The following is a 12,380-nucleotide window of genomic DNA, read 5'->3' on the forward strand; positions in this document are numbered from 1 at the left end:
CGTTTCTTCCTATCTTGTAGCAGCCAGAGAGAGACACTTTAAATATACTAATAATAAGTCACAAGTAACTAATTGTAGCACTTTCTCCTCTCATAATTGCTGACTATTAATGCGGAATGTCTCAAAGCTTCTACATGAATTCATACATACACACATACATACACACATACACACATACACACATACATACATCCATAGCGGAAAAACGTAGGCTTATTATACGACCGGGTTATGATTGTTCCGCTATGCCAGTTGGTGACACCGTTGCTGAACTGTAAAACTTAATATAATGATGAATTAGCTGTGAAATCACTGTAAATGAGTTATGAACAGAATAAAATCATCATTATATTGATAATATCACTGATTTCTATCTATATAATCACTAATTCTAAAAAATATCTCATTCACTGAAATTATTCTCTATTGAAAATCTGTTATATTTTTCTGTAATTTCTCTCAGATTCTCTGAATCATCTCTATATTATTATCATTATTTCCTGTCATATTCACATCAACATTTATTTCAGAGAACTTGTGAATTGATATTAAAGTTTGTAAAGAATCAGTATCAATAATTATTCATTATTTAAGAGAAGAGATTTCAGAGAAATCAGAAGCTGTGTATTTACTCATATATATTATTATCAACTTCTGTATAAATCTGAGAATTATTTCACTGATTCTAACTTACTTTTTCACTGAGAATATTGAGAATTTCAGTGCTACTTATAGTCAGAGAACTAACTGAAGTTAGAAGATTAAAGAAGAAAAAGAGAGAAGAATTAACAGCAGCAGTAGAGATATCAGTGAGAGAGATAGAAAGACAATTATTATTCTTATTAAATTTCTCATTACTACTACTACTGTTACTGACTGTGACTGAATTCTTATTAAGATAATCTATGAGTCTCTGAATATGCTTTATTATTTTATACATCTTAATAGTAATACAGCTAGCTTTAGTATTAATATTATTGATTAAATTTATAAGATTCTTTATTATCAATTTTTATTCTTTAATATAACTGACTATCATTCTTAAAAGCTTATAATATACTTCAAGCTTAATAGTTTTAATATTAAGTTTTATCTTTTTAATTATGATTTTCTTCTTTTCTACAGTAACTTTTTTCTTTTTAATTTCTAATTTCACTCTTTTAATATTTAACTTAGTCTTCTTAATCTTGATTTTAGTTATTTCAGTGATACTGATAATAATATTCAGAGCTTTCAAAATAATAGTAATACTTTTTATATATTAAGCTTTTACTTTCTATTAATAAGTTTTAACTTTTTTAATCTATTTTAAAAGATTCTTCATCAATTTCAATATAACTCTTTTTATTATTTTCTTAAAATTATCTAATATAGAAAGATAAAAGTTATGAATTCAGATTAGATTATTAACTTATTCTTTTAATTCTTTAGAGATAATTATGTATTTCTTTTTCTTATAATTATAATTTATACAAGGCTTTGAGCTTCTCTTCATCTTATTATAAGTAGTATTCAAATGATAGAGAAAAATATACTTAATATAATACTTATATATTATTTATTTACTGAGCTGCTTTATTAAAGTATTTAGATAGCTATTTATCTCTTTCTTCTGAGCTTTTACAGCAGTGACACAGATATACTTAAGTATATTACTAGTTATTTTTACTGTTACTACTACTATTATTACTGATATTATTAATGTTAATATAATAAATGAATTGTTGATATTCTTGATATACTGTGAATAAGATATCTTTAAAATTAGAACTTTTCTTATTAAAAGCTTTCTATTATAACTGATAGAATACTAATCTTACTAAAGATAAAAGAGAGTAAAATGAGCTGAGAATAATCTTCATAATATAATATAATTATGAGAAGAAGAAAGAAAGAAAGAAAGAAAAAGAAGATGATAAGTTATTCTCTCTATATATATTATTAATTTATCTTTATAGATTATTATATAATAAATATAAATACTTTTATACTTCACTCTTATATAATCAGTATATCTGACAGATTCTATCTATATCTTATTTTTGAAATAAATACTCTCTGTGCAGGCTATCACTGAATAAATTACAGCTATTTTAAATATAAAATCATTTCTATTAACTAGAAATATATGTTTAATATACTGTTAGAAATATATCTACAGAATTTCAGATGAATAAGAAGATTTTCTGATACAGTGAAATCAGTAATTCTGCTACAGTTATAACTATAATCAAATGTAAAATAGATAATATAATAACTTTTATCAGTGAATATCAAGACAGATGTATTCTAATAATGTATAATAAAGTATATATTAACTAATTTATATATAAAATGTATAGAAAACTAAATATATTAAAATAGAAATAGATTATATTGAAAATCTTTATATTATCTGTCTTTTACTGAAAGTGTCTCTGAAAATTTGATCTTTTTTTATATCTTCTCTCATATATCTTTCATCACACATCTTTTTTTAACTGTTAAAATATTCTGAATCATCTCTATAAAGTCATCTCTGATAATTTTCTGATATTTAGAAACATTACTTATCAGATCTCAAAATATCAGAATATTTTATCATTATATTATAACTGTGACAGAATTTTCATTCATTTCAGTATCATTGAATATTTTAATCTGAGTTATCAAATTGACATATATCTCTGTTTTTGAAATCAGTTTCTAGTTTTTGAAATGATTTGAATTATGCTAACTTATATTTTATATATTATTATTCTTGCTCAGAGAATCAGTCAAAGTCAATCACTCTTCACACTTAATAAAAAATCAGGAAGAACTTTTCAGTAATGAATAACTTATAAAAGTAATTAAAGATGATTATTTCTTTATAACAATTATACAAGCTAATTATCTCTGAACTTGCTCTGCTCTTTGTCTTTTCTCATTGAATATGATTCTATATTGATATTAAGTTAGCTAACTTGATCACAAAAGTTTAGATTTTTCTAAGATTTCTCATCAAATTTTATCAGAGATTTATAATCTCTTATCAAGAATTTATTATATTTCACTGAAAAGTTGCTATTTTACTAAATCTAAATACTTATCTTTATTTTCTTTAATAATCTTGATTTCCAGGTCTTAACTGTGTTCAGCATTGTTATTCTACTGAATGAGAATGTATATAATGTTTTATTATCAGTTTTGATTATTTTTGTAGCTGTCTGATTGAGACTTTTCTTTGTAAAGAACAGAAAATATATTCATTTGATCTCTAATCACAGATGTTGCTCTGTCAGATAAATCTTCTTCTCATATATTTCAGTATCAGAATGTTTAGTTCTCTGATGTCTTCTGAGCAGATTGCTTATCAGTGAGAAGTTTGATTTCTTCTCATCTATTGAGCATTTCTCATTGATATCATTGTGTGTCTTCTATGATTAAGAAATGTTAATATTGAATTTTCTTTAAAATCAGTGAATTGTCTCATTAAACCTATCAGATAGAAAAGTTCAGAAAGATCTAGTATATCAGAATTAATAAGAGTATTTATTTTTAAAATTCAATTGTAATTCTAGTCAATTGATGATACTGATTTCAGAAGCTTACAGAAATATAATCTTGAAATAAAGAAAACAGTTTAATTGTTAATATTAATTTAATATAGATTGTCACTGATTGCAGCTCTTATTAATATAGTTCTTTTCAATAATTCAATCTCATCTCTTTATTTTATTTCAAAGATCACTCACTCACTTCATTCATATCTTTTCAACTACATAACTTGTTTTTACAAATCATATCAGAAAATAAAATGTTATATCTGTTTAATTAAAATCTGAAATGATATCTGCTATCTGCCTCTAGACAAGATTCTGAGAATGATTAATCAGAATTTCAATTTCAGAGTCTTCTTTTTGAAGAAACAGCAGAGAATTTCACTGATAGTGACTCTGACAATGATATTTCTGATGAAGAAGTATTACTATTCTCAGTACATTTATCACTTTTAATATCTTATTATTATAAAAACTAACATTGTCTAAAGATAGAGTTCTATAATGAGAATGCTGCTGATAATATTAAGTATATAAAGTAGCTTTTAAAAGCAGGCACTGAGAAGAATATTCTGAAAAATATCTCAGAAAATGATGATCAAGAAGATTCTGATAAGTCAGTCACTGAAGATATTACTATAAAAGATACTACTATTAAAAATATTACTGCTACTGTTCTCTATTCTATCAATAAATTTATTGATTCTGATTCAGCAATTGATATAGCTTATAAACACAGTAACTTTGATATAAATTCATTTGTTCTGACAATGAGACTCTGAGCTGAAGAGTTACATATTTTCTGAAAAAACTATCAATCACTGCTGCAAATTCTGTATTTATTGAAGAATATATCACTGATAAGTCTGCTCTCTGAAGGCCTATCAACTCTGAAAAAGTAATACAGAGCATAATTTCTGATTTTATCAGTTAAGAAAATATCAATTCTGATAGTATTATTAATATAAATATCAACTCTGAGTTCTGCTCAGAAAAATCTCACTGTATTCTTCATGAGATCACTCTACTTTTAAAATTCAATTTCATTAATATCTGCTCTTCTCAAATTCTCAAATTTCCAGTGATAGATGTATATAGAAATAACAGAACTTGTCAACAATCTTACTGAGTTATAACAATCTCACAGTTGAAGAAGCTCTGTCAAATATTGTTTCAGTGACTTCACATAATATCTATCAATGAATAAATCTCTTTTTCCTTTCAATTTTATTTGATATCAGTGTAGAAATCTTGAATGCTACTGTAAATTAAGATTAAATGATATATCTCATATTAAGAGAGTGTGTTTTGTTGAATATAATCACTGATATTCAGATATGAAGATAAGATCTCATATAATAGTTCTAAAAGTTCAAGAAGTCATTCATTATACTTCTCAGATAGTATAAAGATTATCATACTTGAATCTGTTATTTATCTCATTTGAATTAATTGCAATGAAAGATGAGATAAAATATATCTTAATTATTCAGATTCTGAATCAACTTGATGTTTATATGAATATAATATTTGAATTGAATTTCAATCTATCAGTAGAATATGAGAGTAAAGATCAGTATTTTCTTTATCAGATTATAAGAATCAAGACTAAAGCTGTTGAGATATGATTATATTACAAATCTTCACTAATTCAGACTGAGTTGAAAATTACTGCATATAAATAAAATATTTTGAAAAGCATGTTTTACTCTGATATAAAAGTTATTTCTCTGTTATATCAACTATTTATTGATGAATTTAATTTATATCAGAATATATACTGAAGCTTGATGAGTTTTTATATGATTTCTGCACTAAGTGCTGTTAAGCACTCAAAGTAAAATAATATTTTTATTGTAATCTTTGATTCTTATAATATTAATTTTTCTGATTCTATTACTGCATTGTCACATGACTTATCTATATTGAATTATAAGAGAGTTATAATGAATATCAGTGAAGAAAAGATGAGAATTATTATATCTTATATTGTATTTTTTGAAGATATGCTGCAGCAAAATAGTAATACAGAGATCAAAGAATCAACTGTAAGAAGATCATACTGAAGATGCTTTATTTATGATAAAAATTGACTGAATCTGAACTACAATCTACACAATAACAGTCAATTTCATTATTATATATAATAGCTTCAGTCTAAACTGAATGATCTACTGAATTTCACATTATTATTATTATTATTCTTCAATTATAGATGTATGCAGTCAGAGACTATGACATCTACCTGAGAACTAAAAGTTCTCAGAGTTTTTTCTATATCTATAAAGTTAACTATTATACATTCATCAATTTCAGATATGCAAAATCAGAAAATTCCAGCTCAGAATACAAAAACTGTTTACAAATTGCAGTATTTTAACATCTTCTGATACTTTGAAACCATTTAACATGACAAAAGAAAAGAGAACACAGTCTTAAAGATAGACACATTAAATAGATAGGTAGAAAAGAATAGAAAGAAAAAAGTAAAGTAAAATAATGAGAGACTGTAGTGAAACAAATTATTGAAAGATAGTATATAGCTGTTTTAACAGACTATATCTGATCAATTTCCTTCTCTTCATATTCAGATATTTCTGAATTCAGTTATTTTCTTATAGCTGCTTGAGTTTCTGATAGAAAGTCTATTAAGTATTTAATTCCTGTCTCAGTTGAGAATAAGAATCTTATATTTAATTGATTTAAATCATACTTCTCTTTCAATCTGACTCTGAGACTATTGTATAATACACAGTGTATTACAATATACTCAGAGTGCTCATTTGCATTGCAGAATGAGCATTCTATTGAATCAAATCTATCATCAAATCTTTGTATATAAGATTTGAAATAGTCATATTCTAATTTCAGCTGTATTATAGATGAGAATATTTTCTTTTTACATTTAATTGAACAAGATTTTCACTTGAGTTTTGTTTCAAATCTTGAATAATGTATACTCTTCTTTTGTTTCTGTCAGCTTTTATTTCACTTGTCTAAACAAGATTCTTTTATTTTTCTCTTTATAAAAGATCAGGAAATAATTTTTTGAATAGATCTGCTTAATTCTGAACCTTTTTTTACAGCTGAATCAGTCAATTCATTATCATAAATATTCATATAAGCAGGAACTCAGTGCAGATAAATTATCAGCTTTGATGTTCTTCTCTTTTGAATTTTTAAAATGAAGTTTAAGATCAGTTCAAGATTCATTTGATCATTATAAATATAACTATTTCTAAGTCTTTTTAAAGCAGCTTGACTATCAGAGAATATTCATATCTCTTTCAAACTATTTTCTCTTTTATGAGATTTTATTTCAATAAGTTTGAAAGCTTTCACTATTGTAAATAGTTCAGCATCAAAGACTTCAGATTCACAGTCTAAATTTCAGAAATCTGAGATAAAATTAATATTATCTTCAGTATAAGCAATGTCTGCATCTAATCTATTCAAATGCTCATTTTTTGAGTCATCTGAATAAATCAGAATAGAGTTCTTTATATTAATTGTAGAAATTCTCTTCAAATGCTGTTCATATTTTTTCTCTTTAGATAGTTCACTTATTTATAAGTCTATAAGAGATTCAAGCTTTTCTCTTCAGAGAGATAACTTCTCATGATCAACTTTTTCAACATTTAAAAAAGAAAATTGATTTTTAATCAGTGAGCATAGTCTGTAGAGTTGAGAAGGCATTTTCTTTGAAGAATTATTTTCATTTCAATCAAGAAATCTATTTCAATTCAGTTCATTTCCAGAGTTAACTGATGAAAATGAGGAAGAGACTCTTTCTCTGATTATATGATTTGAGCTCATCTTTATAACTCTCAGAGCATAGTTCATACAGGTCTTTTCAAATCTAATAGCAGAAGAGAGAATTGAAGCTTCAATTTTCATTACTTTAATAGAAGATGATTTGAATGCTCTCAGAATTCTTCTCAAAGCTCTGTTTTACAGACTTTGAAAGAGTTCAGTGAAATTTCCTTGATTATTTCATCAAACTTGAACTTCATAATCAGCTACTGAGGTAATACAGGCTATATATAACTGTCTCATAGCCTGGAAGGATAGATCTCTCTCTGTATTTAATAGTCTGATAATGTTATTCAGTAGTCTTTCTGCCTTGATAGTTCTTTGTTGAATATGATATTTAAAATTCAACTTGAAGTTTAATCATACTTCTAATCATTTGACATTTAAACTGGGTTTAATCTCTCTATTTAAAAGAGTTAGAGATAGTTCTTTCTCATTGAATCTAGAAAAGAAATGAATTAACTTAGTTTTATTTATATCAAATTGAATTTGATTGATATCTGCTCTGACAAAGATTTTCTTTGCAGCTTTTTCAATCACTTTCAAATTTTCTTTAATAGTTTTTAAGCTGTAGACTAGATCAATATCATCTATAAAACTCAGAGATCACACTATTCTCATATTTCCATTTTTGAATAGATATGCAGTGTATATTGCAAATAAAATGAGTGAGATTGAAGATTCTTGCAGCACTTCTATTTTTATCTCAGTCTTTTCTTATTTCATTCCATCAAAGAAAAGTTGTATGATTCTTTTAGATATAAAACAGTTAACTCATTTTATTAGAGAAAGTGACAGTTTTAACATCTTCAAAGTCTGAATTAACTTTGACTTTGAAACATGATCAAATGCTTCTTTTATATCAATAAAAACTGCAGTTGAGACCAGATCTTCATGCTTTGTTATTTAAATATCATAAATAACTGAGAGAACAGTATCAATTGCAGAACATTGTTTTCTATCTCTTATTTATTCACTGAATAAAAGAGAGTTATTAATAGAGCTTATAAAAGAGAGTTGAGTAGCTATTATCTTTTTCAAAATCTTTTCTAGACAGTTTAATAGAGATATTACTCTATATGACTTGAGAATTGAAGTTTTTCTATTAGGTTTTGCAAGAATCACTTCAGTGGCTTCTCTCCAGCATTCAGAATGATATTCATTTTTCAAGAGATTGAAAAAGAGCTCAAAATATTCATTCTTTAAGTAGGAATATGTATTTTGAATAATCAAGTAATTAATTGAATCAGGCCCTGCAGCAGTTATAACAGAACTTGAGAAGATAGCTGACTCTAATTCATCTTGTGTAAGATCAGACCATTCCCAGTCATTTTCATTAATGTAGTTGAGAAGTGATATATTCTCTTCCTCTGAATCTGAATCTGAATCTGATGAGTTCTGAAAGAGAATTCTCATAAAAGCTTGATATTTTTTCTTAAAAGAGTTTGCTGTATATGATTCATTCTGAAACTCATATTCTAAGGCTGAAAGTTTTGCTACACTTCTTGTTTTAGTATAGTTAAAAGCTTTAAAAACTTCCTTCTCTTGTGCTTCTTCAAGAAATTTATTTCAGCAGTCTGTTTTAACTCTTTTAATATCTGAAAAATATTCATTTCTGACAGCTTTGAACTCTTCATCAGATATTATATCATTCTTTCAATCTCTTCTAGCAGTAGCTAATTCTTTTCTTTTAGATAAGATATTCTCATTTCATTAAGGTTTTGAATACTCAGAAGATTTTCTCTTTGAAATATTATCTCTAACACTTGTTAGAATAATAGATGTAATGAGCTTCACTCTATTCTTAAGCATTTCATTTGAGATATCTTGACCAGAATTTCAATATAGCTCACTCTGTCTTTCAGATTTTAACAGTTTTATGCTTTCTTCAACTGCTTTTCAATCAGCTTTTTCAAAGTTAAACTGATTAGAGAGAAGAGGATTTTCACTCATTTATTTTTCACTCAGTTCAATATTAAATTGAATAATCTCATGACCTGATTCTGATGTCTCATTTGAATCAATAAATCAGTTTACAAGTCTTTTTTCCATTAGATTTTGTAATATGAAGGTTAGATCTATAATAGATTTCTCTTTCATGCCTTTTCTAAAGAATGTTTGTTGATCAGACTTATTAACACTGAATTTCACATACAGAGAGTAAATATGTCAAGAGTAGAGTATAACAGCACAGATAGTGTCTCTTTTTCAAATATATTTAAGTTTGAATTTAATCTTCTTTTTTTTCTTCTGATTTATACTATAGTGAGTTCACTGAAATATCAGAAATTTCACACTTATTACTGATCTTCTCTGTCTTATTATTATATAATTAACTAGAATACTTCTGAATATTACAGACATTCTCTTTTTCTTATAATTAAAATTATTTACAGTCACTGATCACTTATTTTAAGAAGTATTAACTTCAGAAGTATATCTGAGTCTCAATTATTATATCTCTTATCTTACAGTATGAGCTTAGAGAGAAATAACTTAGTTCAGTAATTAAGCAGATTATTTCTATAGCATTTTCAGCAGTAAATCAATCACTCATTGATCTTATTATTCAGATATATACAGCTATTATAAGAAGTAATAGTCTATTAATATCTTAATTATCAAGAGAAAATAATTCTGAAGTAACTTATCAAATTATACTAAGAGCTCACTGATAACTATAATTTCTTATTAAAGCAGCAGTCAAAGCAGCAGTAATATTTAAGTTATTTCAAGCTGATTCAGTTGTTAGTTATCAGCTATTTCCTGCTTTAACTATGAGTACTATCTGTTGACCGCTACGGCTGTTGCGGTTAGCGATCCCACTAGATCACGTGACTCATTACTATATTATGCTCTTGTAGATAGATCTATCAATACAACCTTCAACTATTCTACAGATTATAGCTTAGATGACATGTTTTTCTTTTTAAAACATTGTATTAACATTTTTAACAAGAGTAGTTTATCTTTTTTAAAAAGGCTCTTACTTTTTATTAGAGATATTTCATTTTTCCTGAATTTATCAGTCAGTAGATTTATATACTTTTAACTTTTAAAAAGTGTGTTCTCTATTGTGAAGAATATCACTTTTTTTTTACATATCTAGAAGAAGCAGAGTTATCTTGATATAAGTGATATATCTGTTACTTCAGAGTTCAGCTCAAGATTCAGAATCACTCACTCTACTAGATAACTTATTAATAGAATGATTACTCATTATAAGAAGGTTTCTGAGTTATAAGATAAAACTGATGTCAGTTTTCATCAGAGTATGAAATTTGATAATGAGATAACAGAGAAGCTTCAGAACAAAGAAAAGCAGAGTCAATACTTATCTACAGAATCTGTTCATTTCAACTCAATGAATTCTTCACTGTCTTTTATCTCTGAAATACTGACTTTTAATGATGATCTGAATCAACCTATCTATTGCACTGCAGGCAATCTTATAAATCTTATTCAGATAATGCTTCAGAATCAAATAACTGCAGCTGAATTCACACAATATCTTACTATATCTGTTTCTACACAAAGTGCATAAAGAGATGCTATAAGAGATGAGTTACAGAAATATCAGAAGAAAGTCAAATATGTATTAGATATTAAATCAGTGATCATATTTAATGACTCTAATTATGAAGTCTGATGTGTTGATATATTAACTAATACAGAAGTTATTAATGAAACTGACATTCTATTAAAGACTTAACAAGAATTCTCTTTTACATGTTATATTGATTCTGAGAAGTGAAAGATCTGTTTCAAGTCTCTATATAGATGTATACTATCAAGCCTTGTTGAAAATGTTTGAATCACTATTGAAACCCTGAAAGCTGACAATGCTGCAGCTCTATGAGACAAGATCAATATTGAATATATAATATCACTGACTGAAGAATGTATTAATATCTTCAAAAAGTTAATAAAATTACAAGTTAAGAATGATAATTATCTTACTTTTCAGAGACATTTCTGCTATCTTATTACCTGTTACAGAGAGCTCTGTCAGAGTACTAAGAATATATATTATAATCTTTTTCTCAACAATCTACAAGATTATTAAAAATCATTTGTCAAGATATATCTGAATGAGTTTTTCTTCACTAATCAAGAACTCATTGTCAATATTGATATTAATAATTTAATGAAGTAACTGATCAATCATACATTTAAGAAGATTATCACTGAGTGAAAAAAGCAGTCTCAGGCTTATTCTGTGACTGTGAAAAAGAATTAGAACAAAGATGAGAATAAAAGCATATCTGTATGAAAGTGCACTCACCGCAAAAGACATGAATATACTATTGACAGGTGTTTCATCTTACACTCTGATAAAAAGAAAAGAAGATGAATAAGAAGAATGATGATGAAAAGAAAGAGAAGAAGAATGACTTAATAAGTTTTCAATCAGCAGTAAATACAGTAATTATAAAGATTGAGTTCTATTTCTCTTTCACAGTCTCTGAAAAATCATTCTCTAGATCTTGATATTTGAATACATGTATAAGTCTGAATATGACAGATGAGCTTTATTCTTTTTCAAATATTAAATCTTTTAATAATAACATCTCTGTCAATTCTGCAACTGAGAGAACTATTATTATTATTATTCTTTCATTATACTCATATGCAAGCGGAGCTTATGATGAGTCCTTGCGTGATGTTAAATACAGGTCAAGTGTTGATTATATAGAAGGAAATACAGGTGTTGAGACCATGTCAAGATAACAAGAACATAGGAAAATACAAAGGAGTGACAATTAGATACATATGATAATAACTTCCCAGCCCAGAAACATAGAGCAATTCATTGAAGTGATTTGTACACCTCTGTATTTATTAGAAACCTGAGGTGCTTGAGTTCCGGATTTAATGTATCCCCTGCGGGTTTTGAACCCACATGCCTTGGTTTCCCACGCCAAGGCACTACCGGGTGGCCGCATTAACCATTCAGCCACCGGGGCCAACTGAGAAAACTAAGTTTATTAAGAAGATTGAAACTATTATCTTGAAGATTGAGAGTAATGATATTAACTTACAGAA

This window comes from Blastomyces gilchristii (assembly GCF_000003855.2).
Source record: "Blastomyces gilchristii SLH14081 genomic scaffold supercont1.9, whole genome shotgun sequence".
NCBI lineage: Eukaryota > Fungi > Ascomycota > Eurotiomycetes > Onygenales > Ajellomycetaceae > Blastomyces > Blastomyces gilchristii.